We start from the raw sequence: 22,992 nt of genomic DNA on the forward strand, positions 1-22,992 counted from the left end.
GAGGCTTCTGCAGTTACTCCTCTCAAAAAAATCCATCATGCATTGCCATGTCCCATGAAGAACAGCAGAAGTCCTCACAGTAAGCACACATTGCTGAGCAACAAGATAATGAGCTTGTGCCACCAGCTATGCTCCAGTGGTAGTCTGATTCAGCTACTGGCCCCAGCTACAACCTGTTGTCCAATGAACAGCTGTTGCTTTGAAGGGGCTCTTCAGAAGGGGTCCTGTTCCTCTCTTTGCGTGTGCCCTCGGCCTAGGGGCATCTTCACCTTGCAGTTTAGCATCAGGCTTGAAAGTCTTTGCTTGGATCTCCCTGAATCAGCTGCCCAAGACAAGCATTCTGATCTGTGTTCAGAGAGGTTAGTCTTCATGCTATGCTAGCCCTGGACAGGATGGTTATTGCTGGCCACCAGCTGGGAGCTATGGCACTCTTACCTCCAGAAGTGAATGTCTATGGCTGTGGCCAATCTCAATCTGTGTGTCTTCCTGTGAACAAGTAGTGTATTTCAGTTGCACACTATCCTTAGCAGTGATAGGCAGAAAATATAGCAGAGGGAGAGACAACAGCATGGTGACAGGAGCAGAAGAAAGCCACCTTGAAAATCTGACACATGCTCTGACCACTGGCTCATGCTTTCTGTCTTTGAAGTGGGACAGGGGGGAGTACAGACATCTAATAGGTGTAGAGGAGGCTGACTCAAAGTGATAAGATGAAGGCAAAAATGGAACAAATGGACAAGATGTTATATGGCTAGGGCAGCTTGAGGGCACTAAAAGAAATGAAGGAGCAGAAAGGATGCTCTTCCTCCACAGATGCAAAATGGTGGCAAAGAAGATCAGATTTGGAGACTAAATGGCTAGAAGCAACAATATCTTTTCCCTTTCTTCTCCATTTTATGGTCTGTGTAACAATAGTTTATTCTTCTAAGTCACAGAAAGTCAGGCTTACATCCGTTCCTGTTCCAGGAAGGCAAAACATAAATGATTAATGATGCTTTCCAGAAGCAGGGTGTCAGTGAAGATCTAGTTCTGAAATGGATACAGCTTCTTGGGGAAAACACCTAACGATTTCCTTAGGTCTGAATCCTTGATATTTCCTTGTTTTGAGTTGACATTTTAACAACAAATAGTTATCTCTGGTGGAAATGTTAGTGGGTACAGCTGATTTCACACAAAGGGGTTACTCTCCTTCGCTTGTCTTTCCTGTGAAACACTTAACGTTGCTATTTGGGGAAATCTCAGCTATGTGCTGCATTTGAATAGAAGGAAGGAGTGTTGTGACAGCTAGCAGGGGACATGCATAGCAAGGTGCCTAGTGTGGTCCTTTTACTGCATGGCTCCCCTCTTGATTCTTCTGCAGAGTCCTGAATCAAGACAGATGCTGCATATCTTGAGCATATGAAACGTATCCTGCATATTCAACGCTGAAGATAAAGATCAGATCCTCACACTATTGTGTGTTGTTCAAGAAATTTGGCCCGTGGTGTGCCACTTCCCTAGCAAGGTTTGTCTTCTCTCTCTTCTGCCCTTTAGCCTTTTATTTGCCTCTTTTCTTTCTTTTTAATTTTAGAATACTTCAGTCACCCGCTGTGTTTTTCAGACAGAAGCAGGACTTCTCTTCATGCAAGATTCCCAGGTGAAGCCTGAAATAACTGGATTATAGCTGCTGCTGTCTGATATTCATGTGAATCTGAAACTTCATCTCATTCACACCATAACCCTGTATTTTACAATCAGCAGGTCAAATCCATGGCTGGCACAACCCCACCGAACTCACTCAAGCTGAACTGCTTTATTGAGTTGCCTTGTGAGCCTAGATGTTGTAAGTGGATGTGTTGTAGTCCTTGGAGTGGAAATATCAATACCTTTCAATACAGCACACCTTTAAATATAGCCCCAAACTCCTTTAATTTCTCTGGAGGCATTATGTTAGTTTCATTAATAAGTGGGGAGGGTCTTTTCTCCAATATGCTTAGCCTGTGTTGGTAGAGAGGCTGTATTGGAGTTTATTTCAAGTGTAAAATTGGAAGCATCTCTATGACATAACCACTTTAAGAGGTTATGTGAAACTGGAACTGTACTTCTGGGAATGAGATCACGTCGTAGGCACTGACCAGTGTGGTTATTTCATTGCTTAAAAAAACTTTGGAAGAAATCACTTCTGAGAATTACTTTGTTATTTCAAATGTGAGTCTGTGCTGCATATCCCACCCACCTTCAAATTCTAGGCTGACCTTCAGCTACTTAGACTCTCCTCCTCTCCCACTCAGTCAATATCAGTTTTAGTTCACATTTCTCTCTGATTTTCCAGGTCCCAAATGAAAACTGTTTTCCCATGGATGACACGTGTGTGCTCAGCAGTCTTCCATCAAGGTCTCTCCTTTCTGGGTCTCAATTTAAATTAATGTTTAGCTGTCATCACCATCTCCTACTTCTGCCTGTTTTAGCCCTGCACATACCAGTGTATAAGGCTCAAGTGCTTATCCACAGCTGTTGATGTTGTTTAATTATTAGGCTGTTTCTGCCACACTCTTGCAGATAGGGATATAGGTAACAGCACAGAGATGGTTCCCAGTGGGCAGCAAAAGTCAAATGATAGTTTCAAGGAGGATGAAGTTTACCATCTCTATACAAGCTTCCATGTGCCACTTGCTCTCTCTTGTTTGATACATTAACAAAGATATGGCAGAGTTGTAAATTCTGATTTTCCTGTTCTGACTGAGAAATGATTAACTGTACTGGGACTACCCAGAAGTAACCACTCTATAAGCTGAGATGAGACTCAGGATCTCATTTCAGTCACAGGCTTCACATGCTGTGATAAAGGACTGTCTTTTCTCTTGCTTTTAGTGCAATGATAATCAAATGAGTACCAATATAATACATGATAACAAATAATCCTGGTTTTAAGTCCTAAATAAAATTACATTTCACCTGTGGAAGAAAGATTACACCTTGCTCTTGTTTATTCTGGCTTGCTCTCACACACATAATGTATATTAAACTGTATCTACAGGTGGTGTATATCCAGAAGTTGATGGATTTTAGTTAAGTTTTTCATTAAGCAGAAGAAATCACAGCTCAGTTTATAAAAATATCCTGAATATTTATTGCTAGCAGCAGCTAAAACCAAATCCTGAATTGATATGTGAAAGTTCTGTTTGGATAAGTCTATTTTGCAGAAAAACAAATCTGTGTTTGCCTCCAGATATCTGAACTTCTCTGGCTGCATCCTAGGAGTCAGACAGAGAAAGCATCAACATCAAAATAACTTGATATATGGGGATATAATATTATGGATCTTTTACATGTTGTGAGCATATAGCTATAAAGTTTGGTAACATCCACACAGCTAACAGCATTCCTGCTCTAAAGAAGAAACACAGGAACATGAGTCCATACCTCCCTTTGCTTCTCTAGTTGTGCAGACCATAAGAAGACTACTCCTAGAAGGTTACTCCTGCCATTACCTAGGGGACTAGCTAATGACAATAGGAACTATTAGCTAGAGGGCTAGCTAATGATAACAGGAACCATTCAGTTATTGATCTTTTAAAGACCCTTGTATCCTCATGTGAGTTATTTGTTCATGTGTGTATGTTTCCTGTCTGCTTTACTGCCATGTAAAGCAATTCTTGCTCATTTATGAGGAGAGGCTGAGGGAGCTGGGGGTGTGCAGCACGGAAAAGAGGAGGCTCAGGGGTGTCCTCATTGCTGTCTACAACTACATGAGGCAAGGCCGTAGCCAGGTGGGGTTGGTCTCTTCTTCCAGACACTCAGCAACAGAACAGGGGGACACAGTCTCAAGTTGTGCCAGGGGAGCTATAGGCTGAATATTAGGAGGAAGTTGTTGGCAGAGAGAGTGATTGGCATTGGAATGGGCTGCCCAGGGAGATGGTGGAGTTGCCGTCCCTGGAGGTGTTCAAGAAAAGCCTGGATGAGGCACTTAGTGCCATGGTTTGATTGATTGGATAAAGCTGAGTGATAGGCTGGACTGGATGATCTTGGAAGTCTCTTCCAACCTGGTTGATTCTATTCTATCTTATTCTGTTCTGTTCTATGTTATGCTATGCTATTTAGCAATCTGTGCAAATTCAACATCATTGGGTTAATGATTTCCCTGCCAAATGCAGAGAGACAATTGTATTTAACTGCAAACCTCATTTTAATATCCTATTTAAAAGTCTAATCAAACCATTGCTATTTTGCCTTTGATTTGTTGTATCTCTCTGTGTTGTCTTGGAGATTTTGATGTTGCTTCCTTCCAGCTCTATTGATATTTATAACGTGGAAGTACATTTCTAGAGGCATAAAAGGGTGGAGAAGTGCTCTCTGATGGGATACAGTTCAGGTTACAAAAGGCCTAAGGAGGACACTTCACTGCCATAAGGTAGAGGTGCTCTATTAATGAGAGCATTAAAAGAAAACAAGCAGCTAAGACTCGAGTGCATCTTATGGCAATCACATTCATGGAATTAGCTATGGAACAGCAGATTCAAAACAGGGAATGCTAAACTGGAAGCTAGAATGTATCAGGAAAAAATAAATATGTTAACATCTGCAAATAATCCCTTCTGGCATCAAGAGAAACACATAGATAAATAATAAAAAGATGGTGAGTCAATATGAATTCTCAACAAGGGAGTTTGGACCTGAAATATTAAAAGGCCTTTAATAAAACAGGTCGAGCTTTTGGTGGGTACTGGGATGGGTTAGGAGTTGGCAAACTGCTGCTGTTAAAATACTAGGATGCAGTGCAGGATTTCCCCAAATCTGAGATCTAAGAGCAAACTCATCTCACATGTGATGAGCCTCACTTACAAACAAGGTGGTTCTGGGGCTACAAAAGATGCCACGTTTTGCCCAATCTGGTCATGAAATGAGAAATTAGTGCAGGAATCAATGACTTTTATGAGTTTCTTTGCTTCTCAATGCTGCTGCAGCAGTCAAATGAAAAAAAACCAAACCAAACAGAAATACATAAGCAAATTACCTTGGTAAAGCTGTGTCCTCCTCATAGTTTATTACTGGGATGGTCCAAGAGCCATGCTTTATCTCTGTAGCAGGAGCGAGGCATCCATCTTCCCCTGCACAGACTGAGTAACAGTACTGCCATATTTTATTTCCAAATTAGAGGAAATGTCACTCAGTGCTCATATTTAAAATGAGAAGGGAGAAAGGCATTCCCTTCATGCAGTTGAAAGGAAAAAAAAAAAAAAGGTAAAAAAGTTAAATCTGTTAAATATCCACTGACATTTGTCTGAACTTGGAGCAAAGCACGCACCGCATCCTGAGTTACCACAGCTCATATATCATATCAGGTAACAGACATCAATTTCCAGACTGAAATGTTTTGATTTGCTCTGTGGTAAACAATTTCACTGGTCTATTTATTACACAGAAGACCTGGAGGAAGACTCTTGCAGCCAGGTAGTCAGGACACAAATATGCCCTGTGTGCAACTCATAGGCTTGCTGATGCATCTCACACAATCACAGAAACACCCAGGTTGGAAAAGCCCCTCAGGATCACCAAGTCCAACCTATAACCCTACTCAACAAGTTTCACCTTAAATCATATCCCTAAGCATCACATCCAAATGACCCTTAAATACATCACACATCTCACAGTACGTAAAAGGGTAGAAGGAGATGTATTACATCTATATGGGCATACCTGTGAACACAGAGGATTCAGCTTCCTATGGGAAGCTTGGCAGTTATTTAGCCATCTGCTCTGCAGATCACTCAATCCAAATAGAAACAATCTATACAGCAGAGAAAGAAGATTTCTCTTCTTTTCTCTCCCATACACATTCAAGACTAATCTTGAATTTAAAGTCTTTCATTCAAAATTATAGTCCAGACTACAGTCCCTACTGGGAACCAGCATAAAGCATTCCCTATAAAAGTGATTAAAGAGTTGGTATCTCATGTCCTTCTGAGCAGCTGGTCTATATTTGATGTATGTCTCTGTTCCTGGCTCCAATAGAGAAAAGGACAGTACAGCATGAGCTATATGGTAGAAAGCTCTGAGGATCTTCCTTTGAAATCAGCAGGAATTTTAGCAAAGTTTCTTTTCTTCCCTGGCTGCATGGATAAAATCCGGGTGTGCTTGGACCTGCTGTGCCTGTGGCTGCTTTCGTCAGTGCTGGAATCTGCTGGGTGTTTTGCTAGTGCTTCGGAGCATCCCAGGGAAAGCAGGTTTCACAGCCTGCTGCTGCCTGCTGTCGTGGTGGTAGCACTGGCTTCAGGTCCTTCAGAGCATTTGAGCTCTGCTTGCTTTTTAGGAAAACGCACTAGATTATCTTCTTACAGTCTTAACACTTTACTTTCAAGTATTTTTCCTACCAGCTGTTGTGTGATCCTGCAAAGTGCTGAGCACTGCCAGCTGCCACAGGGCTTTATCTGGACAACAAGATCTTCGTAGTGCTCCTGCTCTGTGGCACCACTGGAGCTGGAGGCCAAACAGCTTTGGCCAGATAGACATCCTTCCACATTGAAGAAATAAAATACTCACTGTAGATTATGTTAGCTGTCTGGGCAGCTTTAACACATCCAAATAAGTGTCCTGCTTTTCATACAAGCCAGAAACCTCCCTGATTTTCATTCCCTGTATTGATCTTAACACTATCCAAATAGAAAGGAAGAGCTTTCAAATAGGAGCGAGCAAGCCTAGATATTTTCCCATGGGGTAACTCCAAGCACAAGAGTATCTTCACTTCAATATTTTTTCTGTGTCTCTTTCAAGCTAACCACATCCAGATTGTGGACGTGCCAGGAAATGCCATTCTGGGACTAATTTACTGGTACTGAAAATGTTATTTCCAGAACTGTCACTTTCGAAGGGAATTTGAGTATCCACAAGTATTTCAACTGTGAGGATCTATTTTCTGACATTTGGGATCCATCTGCACTCCAGTCCAGCTGGAACGAAACAGGCTCCATCCATCTGTAATCTCCCTGAAACTGTCCAGGACTGTCAAGGAAATGATCGCACTGGAACCAGTGTTGGTGTTGGCTGGTACGGTTCAATGCTCTGTGTGGAAAGGGATTTAAATGAGATCATTTCACTACCCTTTTGGTAAATTCCATTGGGAAACAGCTGGAGACAATGATTTCATTGCCTTAGTATTAGTTGTATCGCAGGACACAATAGAAGTAGGAAAGAATAGGGCTTGTGTCAGAGTTTTATGTGAAATTGTTCTCTCCTGCCCAGGCATCAGCACTGGGTCAACAAAACCCTGATCAGACCTGAATCCCATGGGCAGCCTAAAAATGGAAGGATTCATCAAATGGGGCTCCACAGAGGAGGCCATTCTTGACTTGGCACTTTCATTAAGAGATGATGGAAGAGAGATTATACAGACAGAGACACCCAGAAGAGACTGCAAGAATATTTACTGCCACGCAGCTCTGGAATGCAAAGCAGTCTTGACAAGCTGGAGGCCAGAATGCTGTTTGTCTGGTGGCAGTGTTGTGTGGTACACCAGAGCTAATCATCTGCACAAATACATAACACAGAGCAGGCAGCCTGGCAGAGCAGGAGTTTACAGTGGATTGGTAGTGAACATAAGACAGTAATTCCAATCTGTTGTCCCATGTTCTTCTTCTTTGCAGGGACGTACAAGCAAGCATAGCTGGAGGGACAGGTGAAGCTGTCTCTTTGTTCCACACAGTCCTCAGTGGGCTCAGCAGTGGTCTTGCTAATCTGAGGTGCTTTGAAATGCATGGGGAGTAAAGGGGGAGAGTCTCGTACTAAGGAACTGAGGATGATCAGAGATCTAGAAAATCCAGCTGATTGCATTTGCTGAAGGAGCAGATGATCACACACACAGCATCACAGGATATTAGGGGTTGGAAGGAACCCAAGGAGATCATCAAGTCCAACCCCCCTGCCAGAGCAGGACAATGTGATCACACAGATCACATGATATCAAGTGTGAAGCAGGTACAGGAGGGAAAAACACATGAACAGTCACCTATGCATGTAAAATGCTGCTGCTGCTCAGAGAAATTAATACTTCTATGCTTTGGTCGAACTCCTGCAACTACTCTGGAACTCTTGAGGGAGCTCCCTCCCAAAACGGCCAAATACTCCTCAACAAAGAATTCCTGTCCCTTATTAAACTGTATAGATAGTGAATGACAGTTAGTGCCTTGCAAATGGGATCTGCAAGAGGAAATTGCTCCTGCAATCCGCTGATGCTTCTCCTTTGGGGGGTTGCTGATTTGTTTAGATTTGTCGTTTGCATATTTCCAGCCCCTCAGCTCTTCTGTGAATTGATGCCTCTGCCTCCTTCTTGCCCACAGCTTCCCACCCACTTCTCCCTAAGCTTTGTGAAAGAATTTGCCCTCCCACAAGTACAGTTTGCATAGGCAATGATAAGTGTTGAGTGTAAAAGACTCTTTTGATAATTTAATTCACTTTACTGAATTACGATTCTGCATGCACCATTAGTTCAGTCACAAACCAGCTCCAGTAAGAATTAGGTCTGTTTTGCAACATGAAGCAGACAAGGCTGTTCAGTGGAGCAGTCAAGGGTGCTTAATGTTACATTTGTTGTTGACTTTGAAAACAAACACATGTGCACTGATGTACAGCACTCTGAAAGTCCCCAGCAGATACAACAACAATGGCATCTCGGGGATCCCAGGCTTTTGTTCAGAGGAGGAAGTGACAGAGAGGTGGCAATGCTGAGTGAGAGCCTCACAGTTATGCAAGTTGAAAGTGGCTTTCCCCAAGTCTAGAAAATCAAAGGACTCAAAAGTGAGAAATAGGAGCTTCCATCATGAGGAGGTGATGTCTGAGGAGTAGGGGGTTTAAACAAAGAGTATGAACATGAGCACTTTAAGAGGGACATCACTCATCTCCATGCAGACTTGAAAGTTCAGAGGAGGAGACTTCATGGCACTGGGTTTCCCATAGTACTGAGTTCTGATTAACTTTGCCTTCTAATAATACCTGCCTTGACCTCAAAAGGGCAATTTGTGTCAGAGAGGTACTCTCAGCCTTTCCCTCATCACTTCTCCCTCATCACTCTCACTCCACATTTTAACACTTACTTACGAGTGGTCGGCTGGGAAACTAGAACTAAACACCACCTAACCATGGCTGAGTGCCAGCCTCCAGCTACAGCCCAATGCACTTATTGCTTAAGAATCTCGCCAGTATTTACTTTGGAGACATCATCCCAATATTTTCAAACTTAAGTAGTAAAGTGTTTAGCATACCCAACTTTCCTCCTAGAGCCAGGATATTCAAAAGGAAATCCCCAGTCAGACCAGGGTTTGGCAAGAAAGTTCATTTTAACCCCTAATACGTTGTTCATTTATGTTCTATGGCCAAGGGGGAGAGTCAACAGCTTTATCCTTGACCAGTGCTGCATGACACAGAGAGGAGTGAGAATTCAGTGATGACAGCTGAGTTATCTCTGCAGTCCTCTTATCATAATGCTAAACCATTTTTGCCTGTAGGAGAAGGTGAAGCTGCCCCACTTGGTAACATGTGACAACATTACACAAGGGAAATGTTCACCATTTACATGTAGCTGGGGACAGTGAAAGGATATTTTGGTAGTAGACTTTACATCTTGTTTTGGCTTGCCAATCAGTGATAAAGGAGAGAGGAAAAAATACTTTTCAGAGGTACTGAGAAAAAAGGATATAATTTGTTGCTTGACATACCTTTTCTTGAATGAGATAAGAACATTTCTCACTACCTTAAAGTCTCAGGAGTCAGAAGATCCTTGTGCTTTCCTGGATTTCCTGTGGAGCAGCTTATAGTCTTCAGCTGCTTCATCCAGCACATTTGCCATCTGCCATGTCCAAGCACTTGCTCCAAAACCTATTGAAACACATACAAGATCTGCAGATTAGATCTCGACTATTAAATAAATATTAATTGAACATATTTTTGTTGTTCAAGATAATGATCTGCTTCCTGTCTCAGGCTCTCGTAGCCTTCAGATCTCCCATCATTATTTTCTAATATTTACATTACAATGGCAGCTCAAGGTCCTTGCCAGCTGACTGCTGCCTTGTGCTAGCCTCTGCCCATGCACACACTCCAAAAAGGCAGTCCCTGACCCTAACGTTTTATTGCCAATGTCATTATCACAGAAGCTTCTTACTGGCATGTTTTTATACTGTAAGCTTCCATTACACAAAGGCAGCAATAAACCTATGATCCTTGTACTATTTATGGATTGGTTCATTACATTTCTTTTAAAAAGCAATATAAATGTCCCAACTCCTATAAATACATCAGCATCGCTGCTTATCTTGCTTGTTAAACTGGCAGCTTTGTAACCTCAAGACACTGCAGCTGTGTAATCTTTCACATCGATCTGGCACAAGAACTGTGGGGTTTTTCTCTCCCCATTTCCACCTATGAAATGGTGCTTTGATACTCTGCTTGTAAACAAACTACAACTGCTACTGATTGCAAATACATCGGCTCGGCCCTAGAAATGCTGGGCTGTAAGGCAAGGTAGGAATTTCTGTAGTCATTTGGTATTCTGATCTTCAATCAAAACTACCTGTATAAAAACAACTGCAACACACAAAAAAAACCCAACTCCACTCCTGCTTTCAGCCATGAATCAAAATTTCTGTCATGCTGGAACCCTAGTGGCAAATCTTTGAGGATGAGATACTGTAACATATTCAGGGTTCTCAAACACTGATGCATCCAAAGATAGAAAGGCTAATCCACATGTCCTCTGATGTCGCTACATTTGTCGTGCCTCGAAAGACAGAAGACAGTGGAGTTCTCACTCTGAATGAAGATATCTCTGTTTTCTGTTATCTGCTTGGGTTTGTGCTGACCTTATACTCTGTGGCTGTGGTTATGAACAGCTGCAGTGAGGCTGGTGGTAGAAGTAATAGGAGTTGGTTTTTACAGCTCAGTAGCTGTTTATTTTTTCTCTTCAGAAGTTTACTTCTCACTCAAAATAATAAAAGCAAACTCCAACTCCTTTTAGTTACAAGTAAGTTTATGAGCTGCATGTCAGGAAAGAACCACTGTAGTGGGCTGAATGAGTAAGAACTCGCTCCAGAAAAGCCATCAAACTCATATTGCCATGAGGGCAATACACCAGAGATGGAAATCTAGCCCAGGAAGTGTTCAGCACCTGAGGAGATCTGTCAAGTTGGCCTGAAAAGTTGCCCCTCATATGGATCTGGGCTGCTGGCTACAAATTACTAATGACTCAAAAAAATTTAAGACTCTGCAGTCCCTTGCACAAGCTCAGCTTTCTGTCAAAGCCATATGAACCTCATCAGGATGGTTGTCAGCTAAGCTGATACTGAAAAGCAGTGCTGTTGGCTACAAACCACTGACAAATAACCTCTAGGAAACTGAAGGCAGTGCCTTACATGTGCATAGATCCTGTCCCAGCTGTGCAAGTCAGAGTTTGTGGGTGCACTTCAAAGAGCAGGGAGGTAAAGAGAAGGAGCAAAGAAATAAGAGTTTAATTCTCTGACATTTTCCAGAGTTGACACTGGTTCTCATTATCTGCTATGCTTGACTCTTCTGAGATGCTTGATTTGCATCATCATAGCTAATTCTGTAGGCCACAGTATGCTTTGGCATCTTTGCTGTTTTAGGAGCCCAGGCACTGCGATCTTCTTCTGGCTGCTTTTAGCAAGAAAAACTCTGACAAAATCTGAACTTCATAAGTAATAAAAAATCACACTTTTTCTGTGCTGAACTTAGGCATTTGACTCTTTTATCTCCCTCTTCTTTTAGGTTGGTTTGTTTTTTTTTTTTGAGGGGGTGTTGTTTTCTTTGCAGAAAGCCATTTAATGACCTCACCTTCCTGCCCTTCCTTAAAGTGAATTAACTACATCCACTGGTCACTTCATCCTACTGCTTACCTTGCAGGGAGCTGGCAGAAAGCTTTGAAATGTACCATGTGCTCATTCTGTACAGGATATCAGAGTGTTTCTGGACTAAGCAGAGAGAGGGTTACTGTGGTGGGGGACAGTGTGCTCATCTCCAGGACTCAGAGACCCACCCTGACCCAGCAACAGCTTTTCAGTTTCATACAGGGAGGGAGAGGGAGGTAGGAAGAAGAAGGAAGGGGACAGATGGTGCCTGGGCATGGACTCAAGCTGAAGCCAGGGTGTGGACACTCAAATTTCATAACTCTGGATTTGATGCCCTTTTTTCTTCACACTATGATGTGTGGTTGTCTGTCTTTTGCTGAGATAACCTGCCTACACTGACTGCAGGCTGGAGCCCTGCCTCTACAGAGGCTGAGCCATACACTGATGACTCTCTGAATAAAGAGTCCTTCTTCAAAACGAAAAGAGGGAAAGTTTACCACTGCTAACTTGGATCTTGGAATAGCAGGTGGCAACTTAATTGGGAAATGTAAGCTTCTTTCTACTAATTTGCATGATTATAAGATTTTGTAATTGCCCTGTAAAAGTTAATTTGGCATTGGGTTCAGTGAAACTCAGCTATGTTAGCATGATACTGATGTGTGTATGAGGTTGGCCGTTCTGTTTGATATGTTCCCTGCTGGAAGACCAAGGAGAGATTTGAGGGGGTTATTTTTAAATAGCTACACATGCACACACGGAGGTGAATCTCATTGTAATGACCCCCACAGGGCCTGGATAAATATATGTTGTATCAAGGAGTTCACTGCAGGAGGAGTTGGTAACACACTCCTTCAAAATAATGAGGAAATATCTGGCCTGAGCTGAGCATCAATATCTGGTAATTTTTATGAAGATTACCTCATTGATTAGCATTTAACCTGCATTTTAAAGAGGAAAAACTGTCTAAGGAAAGAAAACGAACACTCATAGGCTAAATTGAACTGAGGAGAGTGAGGAAAAAAAATACAATATTGTATTTAGATCAGTCTTGTATTAGCATTTGCTCTAATACAATGAATTAGGAAGAAAAAATTGCTTTTGTGATGGGGCACGCACAAAGGGGAGTCTGAAACAGAGCTTATCCGAGCGCTGTTTGACTTTGCCTCTGTGTGTGCATTACCTGCTTGGCTCCTTCCTGTGTTGTACAGGCACATCTTGCAGACTAAGGTGCATAAAAGGTTTCTTCTGTGCAGTGCAGGTCTCAGGGCAAGGCTGCAGGAGCGAGGAGCCATGTGGCGTGTGGAGAGGGATTAGCTGGAGTCTTGGTCATGGCACGGGGCCCAAACTGCTGGCTGGCAGGGGGGTGTCAGCGTGCCTGCCAGCCCCTCTGATGGACACCCAGCCCACGCTGTAAGGACACCTCTAAGGCAAAGCAAAGTGTCCTTGAAAAGCTGAGAGAAATGCCAGATTTGTCACCTCTTCCCCTCCCTGTAAACTGGCAGCTTAGATTGGTGTGGGGGAGTGTCAAGGGCAGAACAAGGCAAGAGAGGAAATGTATGACAAGGGTTATGCTAAAAGACCTAATTCCCATCATGTATCTACACCAGCAGAGCACAGACTGCACTTGCCCGAGCTGGTACAGCACACAAGCACATACCTTGCTAAAAGCACAGTAATCTCCCATTTTACAGACTTAAATTAGCAACATGGCAACGTGCCTCAGTCACACACACACACATGTTCGCATTGGGGTTTGGGCAGGTAAAACTTGATTTCTAAACTATTCTTCTTCTCTCCTGATTTTCTCTCCCTCCCCTCTTGTATACCATCGTGTCTGAGGGAAAGACATAAGGGGAAGACTGCATGTAGTGTTTGTAAAGATGATATTCAGAGCTAAGCATGGCATGGATGGGTGGATGTCTGTATGATGGTCTGCAGGGCACGAAGGAAGCCCCTATAGACAGAAGGACCCAGGAGTGTTTTCTCTGTTCTTCAGCAGTGAGGGAAGGTCCTGCCAAAGGGTGGCAGATCAGGATGGCAGGCTTGGGAAGTGACCATTGCAGCTCTGTTTTGTGGGGGGAAAAAAAAGCTGGAAGATTCAGAATAAACTACTGTGAGTGCAAGCACGGAGAAATCTATAACGGGCATTTAAATACTGCGTTACAAACCTTAGAGAAATCCTTTTAAGTGAAGAGCATGGGAATGCTTTGCTAATGGGACGCTGAAAGATGTGTAGATAAGGAAACAATTAGGAAGGAAACTGGAAATCTGGAGATCTGAGCTATCTTTTACTCGAACGCTTTAAAGTCATTCAGGTGTTCACAACTACTTAAATCCTTCTCTTGTTTGTGCCTTGAACAAAGCAATGAAGCAGCACTGTCATAAAGAGCCCAGCCCTGCTCCAGCTGAAATTCCTCTGACATAGACAAAGCAAAACAAACCCCCCAGAAGCCCAGCAATGCCATTTCATCTGCCACATTATATCTACTGAACGAGAGGAAAGGTAGGCATGCATCAGAGCAAAGGACTTCTAAAAGCTCCTTTGGATGGCGTTTTTTACCTAGAGGGGGAAACTACTGTATATGCAAACACTCAGATGAATATTTACAGCATCCAGGAATAGGTACCAGAGGGGGAAACAAAAAAACACCACGCCGCAAATGTAATCATCTTCTGAATGGTCCAAAACCAAATTGTTCTCACCGCCGTTGCTGAGCAACAGTCCCACGGTGGGACTCGGCCTGTGCCAGCCTATGCCGAGAGCGAGGAGCTGGAGTGCGGGAGCGGCGGCGCAGGGAGCCCGGCGCGGCTGAGCTCCGCTCCCGCGCAGCGGCGGCCCCCCTAAGGACATATTTTCACCGCTCTCCTGTCCTTTCGCTGCCTCCCCGCTCCCCTAACAGGCTTTAAAACAAACAGCAAGCCCAGAGCAGCACCGCGGAGCAATGGGACTCTGGCTGCTGTTGCGCCAGGGCGGGTCTGCAGCTCGGACGTTGCCTGTGAAGTAAAGCATTAGCACTTCTTCTGAGGTGTTCAAAGGCTGCGAAACTCTGGGGAGGGAGAGGGAAAAGCAAATAACAAGTCTACCAGACAATTCATGGGATTTAAAAGCAGTGCCCCTCTGTGACTTCAGCTCTGAAGACCGCATGTGCTCTCATTAGGTGGTAAGGCAGTAAAAATCCACTGTCTGAAGCGACAATGATCCACTCCATTTTGCAATAAAAATCCTGGAATTCTTAATCCTCTGTCACAGTGAGATGTCACTTTCCATTTGTTTCCTTCAGCAGGTTATCCTTTAAACAATTATACAGACAAAAAGGAAAAGGAAACCACAAAAAAAACCCCAAGCAAACCCAAAAGTTCAAATAATGCCAATAGACTGTTCTGAACTAAAAAAAAAAGTTAAAAACAACCTCCCCTAAAAATTGTGGTTGATGAGAGGTGTGGAAAATGGTACCTTGGAATAGAGACATTTCAAATGTGCACATGACAGAGCTGGGAATTTAGTAGTTGCTTGGCTGATTTTGCCTTGGTTGTTCATACTGCAGTGTAAAGCTGGCGGTCCTCTGGGTAGAGGAGTAGATCTGGGCTTGCCCTGGTGTTCATAACTGATAGGGTTTGTAATGCTTTTAGGTTTAGGTATTTTCTAAAGCACCTGACATTCCAGATCACTGTTTTCCTAGGCAACTTCACGAGGATGCTCAGAGGGATGGAGCACCTCTCCTGTGAGCACAGACTGAAAGAGTTGGGGCTGTTCAGCCTGGAGAAGAGGAAGCACCGAGGTGACCTTATTGTGGCCTTCCAGGATCTGAGGGGGGGCTACAAAAAAGCTGGGGAAGGACTTCTTAGGATATTATGGAGTGACAGGACCAGGGGGGATGAAGCTGGAGGTGAGGAGGAAGTTATTCAGCATGAGAATGGTGAGAGCCTGGAATGGGTTGCCCAGGGAGGTGGTTGAGGCCCCATCCCTGGAGGTGTTTAAAGCCAGGCTGGATGAGGCTGTGAGCAGCCTGCTCTAGGGTAGGGTGTCCCTGCCCATGGCAGGAGGGTTGGAACTAGATGATCCTTGTCGTCCCTTCCAACCCTGACTGATTCTATGATCCTATTTGTGGTGTGAAACAAACTCTGCTTAGCTTCCACTTTGTATCCTTAAAATCACCATTCTGTGTGAAACTGTAATTGAAAATATGGTAGCTTAGGATAAGGAATCACAGAAACATTCCTGTTAGAAAAGACCCTCAGGATCACCAACTCACCAAGTCTAGCCGATAGCCCTACTCTACAAGGCTGACCCTAAACCCAAGTACCACTTCCAAATTGCTTTTAAACACATCTAAGGTTGGTGACTCTACCACCTCCCTGGGCAACCCACTTCTGTGAAATTTTTTTTCCTAATATCCAGTGGCAGCTTGAGGCCATTCCCTCTTGTTCTATCACTAATCACCCGTGAGAAGAGACCAGCACTAACCTCTCCACAGCATCCCTTCAGGTAGCTGTAGGCAGCGATGAGGAATCAAGTCAGGTTCTTCCTCTATAGAAAAAGCCTTATGGGGAAGGAAAGAAGTATAAAATACAACAGAGTGCTGCAGCCTGAAGAGGTCTGACTTTAATTTCAAAAAGTAGGACTCATTATCTGTTCTTAATGATAGCAGCACTAAGTGTCTGCAGCCCAGTCCCCAAACTGCCAGGGTTGTTCTGGCAGTCTGTGTGGACACGTGTCAAAATCATCACCGCTGGATCTCACCTTAATATGGGACCTAACTGAGCACCAAATGTAAACACAGAATCATAGGATCACAGAATCAGTCAGGGTTGGAAGGGAGCACGAGGTTCATCTAGTTCCAACCCTGTGCCATAGGCAGGGACATCTCACACTAGATCAGGCTGTCTAGAGCCTTCATCCAGCCTGGCCTTAAATACCTCCAGGGATGGGGCCTCAACCACCTCCCTGGACAACCCATTCCAGGCTCTCACCACTCTCATCTGAACAACTTCCTCCTCACATGCACTCTGAATCTCCCCACCTCCAGCTTTGCTCCATTCCCCCTAGTGCTGTCACTCCCTAATATCTTAAGAAGTCCCTCCCCAGCTTTTTTGCAGCCCTACTTCAAATTCTGGAAGGCCACAATAAGGTCACCTCAGTGCTTCCTCTTCTCCAGATTGAACTGCCCCAACTCTTTCAGTCTGTCCTCACAGGAGAGGTGCTCCAGCCCTCTGATCATCCTCATGGCCCTTCTCTGGACATGCTCCAGCATGTTCACATCCCTCTTGTAACGGGGGCTCCAGAACTGGATGCAGTACTCCAGGTGGGGTCTCACCAGAGCAGAGTAGAGGGAGAGAATCACCTCCCTCGACCTGCTGTCCTCACTTTTTGTAATGCAGGGATGCAGCTTCCACCATCTCCCTGGGCAGTCTGTTCCAGGGTCTCACCACCCTCATGGTGAAGAACTTCTTCCTAACATCCAGTCTGAATCCACTCATTTCTAGCTTTGATCCAAAATCAAGATCTTATTCCTGTTGGGGAGCAGGGAAAAAATAACCAAAATGCCAGAGCCACTAACCTTGGTCCAAAAGAATAGAGGAGAACAAAGTTTTCCTGCTTGTTAGACTGACTGCCAAGCTACTGCTTTTGGGGTAGCAGTTTAATAGAGTTCCTCATACACAGAACAGGCTAGATGGGAAATTGCAGAAGAGCACAGGGGAAACTCTCACAATACATTTCCCCCCTATTATTTCCCAGCTTATTTTGAAATTAGGAAATCATATGGAAACAGCAGGAGGATTCCTAGCCTTGCACTCTTTCCTTCCCCTGTGATCACCAAGTTTTATTGCTGCATGAGCCCTGCTGCCTAGCATTTCAGAGAAACTCAGCAAGAGGTAAGGTTTTTCTAAGTGTGGGTGGTCATGTCCTTGTATTCAGCAGAAGCAATAGGGCTATTCAGCTGGAAAAAAAAAAAAGGCAGCTCAAGATGAAGTATAGAAGAATAATTTTCAAAGAGAAAATAATGAAGAACTAACAAAAGCACCCAGGGAATTAATTCTTGTATTATTTTCCCCCCCTTCAGTAACTGCTGCTGAAGAGGCTGGCACTGAAATGACATCGTTAAGTCAAGTTATCTCACTCGTGCACTTGGGGGGAAAATTGCATGAAATGAAGGGAAATTTCCTCAGGACCCAGCCTGTTGCACTGGGAATCTCTTCTGCTGGTGAAAATCTGCCTCACATACACAAAGATGTCCTGCTTCATGGTGCAGCTAGAAGTAGAGGCATTTTTTGACAGCTGGGGGGATAGATTTTGAGTTCTGCATATTTTACTCTTTGTAAACAATACTAATATTATCTGAACAGAGATACTAATATTATCTGAATATTTTAGTATTTGTATATGCAGATATTCCAGTTTGCATCCACCTTTATGAGTGCAGTAACATTATCTGTGTCAGAAGGTGTGTGCAAATGAGGTTCTTGGAAGGTAACTCCAGCAAAACAAGCTCTTAAGCTTTGCTTTTAAGCAAATAGTGCATAATGATTCTAGGGAAAATAGAAAGGTTGACTACTGAACATCAGTAAAAACAAAAGTTGACTATTGAACATTAATATCACACAGTAACACAGTAACATCAGGGTTGGAAGAGACCTCACAGATCATCAAGTCCAACCCTTTACCACAGAGCTCAAGGCCAGACCATGGCACCAAGTGCCACGTCCAATCCTGCCTTGAACAGCTCCAGGGACGGCGACTCCACCACCTCCCCGGGCAGCCCATTCCAGTGTCCAATGACTCTCTCAGTGAAGAACTTTCTCCTCACTTCGAGCCTAAATCTCCCCTGGCACAGCCTGAGGCTGTGTCCTCTCGTTCTGGCGCTGGCCACCTGAGAGAAGAGAGCAACCTCCCCCTGGCCACCAACCACCTCTCAGGTAGTTGTAGACAGCAATAAGGTCACCCCTGAGCCTCCTCTTCTCCAGGCTAACCAATCCCAGCTCCCTCAGCCTCTCCTCCTAGGGCTGTGCTCAAGGCCTCTCACCAGCCTCGTCGCCCTTCTCTGGACACGCTCAAGCATCTCAATGTCCCTCCTAAACTGGGGGGCCCAGAACTGAACACAGTACTCAAGGTGTGGTCTAACCAGTAACACACTGCTCATAAATAAGCAGCAGAATCATGCAGTGGGTAATCCTGGCCCACAAGGGAAGTCTTTCAAGAGCTTCACGTGATTGGAGCAAGATTAATTTTTTTTGTCAGCAAATTGGTGATTAACTGAATTGTTCCACTCTGTACAGATAATATTCCCAACTCTCTCTCATAAATATATCACAGAAAGGAATAGCCATGGAATCATAGACTCACAGAATCACAGAATGGTCTGAGTTGGAGGGGATCATCCAGTCCAACCTCCTCTGCAGTCAACAGGGACATCCTCCACTAGATCAGGTTGCCCAGAGCCCTGTCAAGCCTTGCTTTGAATATCTCCAGAGATGGAGCCTCAACCACCTCCCTGGGCAACCTGTTCTAGTGTTCCACTCCTCTCATGGCAGAAGCCTGTTCTTTTTTTCCTTAAAATATTTGGTATTCCCTCAATCAGGTCAAGGGTACACGTTACAGCATGCCACAGCACCGAATAGTGTTAGGGTATGCATTCTGCATCTGCAAGTAACCTCTCCAGTTATTAGGAAAGAGAACCTCCAAATATGATACTACACTTAACTATTTTTTTCCCCTGAGGAAAAAACCCCATTCTCCTCCACTCTATTTGTATGATCACTTTTCAAACTGCACATATGTCAGCACGGGTATGGACCACTGGGCTGCCAAGTTGTCCCACTCAAAATAACAACAGCTATCATAGAATCATAGAATCAACCATGGTGAGGCTTTGATTGTAATTGTCCTGCCTCTGTTAACTACACCCAACAAGAGTTCCCACAGGGAAGCTGTGCCTGAGGGTCCCCTTTGACCTCCTGTCAGGCAATGTCAGTGACTGAGGGCTCAGGCTCAAGCATAACCACCATAACCATTGGTCCTCAGCTACAACCAACACAGCCTCTGGTTGTTGGGACAGTAAATGAATCAGTCTTTACACAACCAGAGCTCCTGGCAGGCAGCCAGCCAGATCCCCAGCTGATCAGCTCACATTCCCTCTTGATTCAAAGGGTACCTCAGGAAATTTTGAACTCAAATTCAACTGGCAAAGAAGAAAACACTCCCATTTACAGATACTTATGTATTTATTTACTTATTAACTATAGTCATGGAAAGCTGCTCTAGCCTTGGGCTCTGTGGTAAAGGGTTGGACTTGATGATCTGTGAGGTCTCTTCCAACCTTGGTGATACTGTGAGATACTGTGATAATGTAAAGCAGACAACTGCTATTTAGTCTGAATTATCATATCAAATATCCTAGTTTCAGAACACATGAGAAATAGCCCACGATAATTCTGGACCTTCCAGTTTCATCATGGAATGTAATTAATGTTGGAATGCTGAATCTGGGAAATAATGGCACCAAAAAAATAACCTATTTTTAATGAAAAAAAAAACCAAACCTTTTCTTATAAAAGTTACACTACTAACTTCAGAACCAACCCTAAATATCTTTCCCCTGAGGACCTGCGTACCACAAGCTTTTGTTTTAGTTTTTGGTGCTCACTTCCTCCCCTCATGCTGATTTTCAGCCTGCTGTGGGAAGTAAGTGGTGTTGCCATGTTCTTGAAAGCAGGAAAAAAAAAAATCTGCTCCTCTGATTTACCTTTACAAAGCAAAATGTTCTTCCTTTCAAGCTCTGCTCTGTGCTTTGTGTACTTTCATATAGTTAGAACTGGATTAATTTATTTTCTACACTTTCTCTTATCTCTTCTCACTCTGTGGCTGTCACATCTCTTTCTCAGGCAGGCATGGGAAAGGAGAACTTACTATTTATTTTAGATGGTATTTGAGGAAATATTTGGTCAAATCTCTTGCTCTGCATCATATTTATCTCCATGATTCATGAGCTCCTCTTTGCTGTTCCTTCTCAGCCACGAAGGGAGGGAGCTCTAGAGCTCTAGCTACGATTTGCCCCTTACTCAGAGCTGGCTGCTAACAGGGGACCTTGAATTGCTTCTTCTTGTAAGTGAAATATCTCACAGATCCCTGCCCTCACTCTGAGCCCTCCAAAGGAACACACTATCGCTGTTTCCTACCATATTGCAAGTTAGCTTTTCCTTAAAATAAGATTTTAGTTAGAAATTTTCCCTTTAGTGCTTTAAATGTCCTTTTTCCATCTCTGGACAAGGGATGTGTCAGATCAGAAAAGGACAAAGTCGGAGAAGCCTGGATGACTTTCGGCTGGCAGAAAAATGTCACTCTACAACCTCTCTGGAGGTTCAGCCTGAAGCACAGGGCAGCCTGTTCCCCGGCTTCAGCATTTCAGGAGTGGCTGCAAGACACAGCCACAGTGCTGCCTTTCCCCTCTGCAGCACAGTGCTTAGCCAGGCACGGCAGAGCAGTGAGTTCACCTACACTGGATGCATACAAACTGCTTATTGTCTTTCTGTCAGAGGCATCACCAAAGAGTCTCACTTTCCCCTAACAAAAGCAAATATGGATTGCAGAGCTGGCAAGAAAAGCAAACAGCAGCCCTGTTTTAAGTGAAAACGCTGCCAGATGCCACGAGTAACACACAACTAGCATAAGACAGATCCTGAAGAAGCATAGCTTAATGGTTCTAATAGAGATTTTCTTACCTCTGGCTGTCTATGAGAGCAATTAGGCTAATAAAGCCTTCTCCCCTTTCTTTTATAGAGCAAAACATTCTCTGTGCTGAGCACCTTGGTGTAATGACTCTTTGCATTCTGTCGACTTAATGTAATAACTTAAATACCACTGAGCAGGTTGGAGTTCAGGCCAGTCCGAAGAAGATAATATCTCATGAGGGATTGATCCTGGACACCTTTCAGGAGCCCTCCAGCCAGTGCTTTGCAATAGGCTGCAGGTTCTGCAGCCTAGCAAAAGAAACAGAAAACTGGGAAGATGCATGAAGAAATGCAGAGTGCAGACTGTTACTCCCCAAGACATTTCATGCTCTGTGGATTGCAGGCTTATGCAGTCATTCATTACTTTTTTCTGTCTGCCAAGCATGGGTGACATCATTTGTCAGGCAGTTTGCTTACTTATCTGTTTTTGCAAAGTAATGCTTTTGCACATTTTTCTTCATTATAAGCTCTGAACAAGCGAAGGGCAACGTTCCACTTAAATAGCTTTTGCATGCAAACAGCAGCAGCATCACAAAGGCAGGTTGTAGGAGAAAATGCAATAAGGAATAGAATTTTTAAATTGGCATTGCAGAAGCAGAGTGAAATATCTTTCCTTAAGCATTATTTATCCTTTTCAGATAGTTCGCTTTGTGCCATGGCAGGAACGAAATGTATTCCACAGGATAAAATTGTTTCCTGGGAATGAAAAAAGTGACTGACACCTGTTCGAATTACTATGAATTTGTGAGGAAAATGGAATTTTGCACCCTGACAAAGCCAATAAGAGTTTAGAAGGGCATGTTTCTATTGGCACAATTTTAGTACAGCACAGCCGAGATTTTAAAGACAACCTGTTCCCCATGCAACAGCCTCTAGCTGTGACCAAAGTGCCATTCAGCAAGGAGGAACTGATTTAACAGCTCAGTTATTGATGATCCTGAGTCAGGAGTCTGTGCATTTAGTTTCTCTTTGCTTCATCACTGGAAGTAGGGATTCAGCCCAAAGATTTCTGCTAAACTACACTGGAAATGATGCATTTCTGACTATGATGAGACTTCTGCTAGACAAGTGATGAGCCAAGTACTGAAATCCTTTCTCAGCTATAATTCCTTGTTTAGCCATGCCAGTTATGCTTCAATAGAGTCAAGGTTTTATTGACAAAAGAAGAACCATTATCTGGCCCACATTCTACTCAGCTCTGGCACCTCTGGGTCATCTGCGTGCATCTTCTTCAGGCTGGGCATTCCAAAGCTGTTCACCCACTCTAACCCTTCTGCAGTGGGACAGCACATGAGCAAATAGAATAAAATAACCAAGTACCAAGTACCAGAGTGCTGCCTCTAGCTTTCTCAAATACATATTGAAGCTACTTTTTGTAAAGGATGAAAGAAACTCTGTTCTCCAAGAGAAATATCCAAAGGAAAACCAGGAGCAT

At 43.7% G+C, this 22,992-nt stretch overlaps 1 long non-coding RNA gene across 1 annotated transcript; it reads left to right on the top strand.

The window, feature by feature from the left end:
* The first annotated feature begins 1,366 nt into the window (after positions 1 to 1,366).
* LOC135185665 (uncharacterized) lies at positions 1,367 to 2,951 on the top strand. Its single transcript, XR_010306567.1, has 2 exons — positions 1,367 to 1,504; positions 1,601 to 2,951. It is a non-coding gene; the product is annotated as an uncharacterized LOC135185665 (long non-coding RNA).
* The last annotated feature ends 20,041 nt before the right edge of the window (positions 2,952 to 22,992 follow it).

This window comes from Pogoniulus pusillus, chromosome 23 (assembly GCF_015220805.1).
Source record: "Pogoniulus pusillus isolate bPogPus1 chromosome 23, bPogPus1.pri, whole genome shotgun sequence".
NCBI classification, from domain to species: Eukaryota; Metazoa; Chordata; class Aves; order Piciformes; family Lybiidae; genus Pogoniulus; species Pogoniulus pusillus.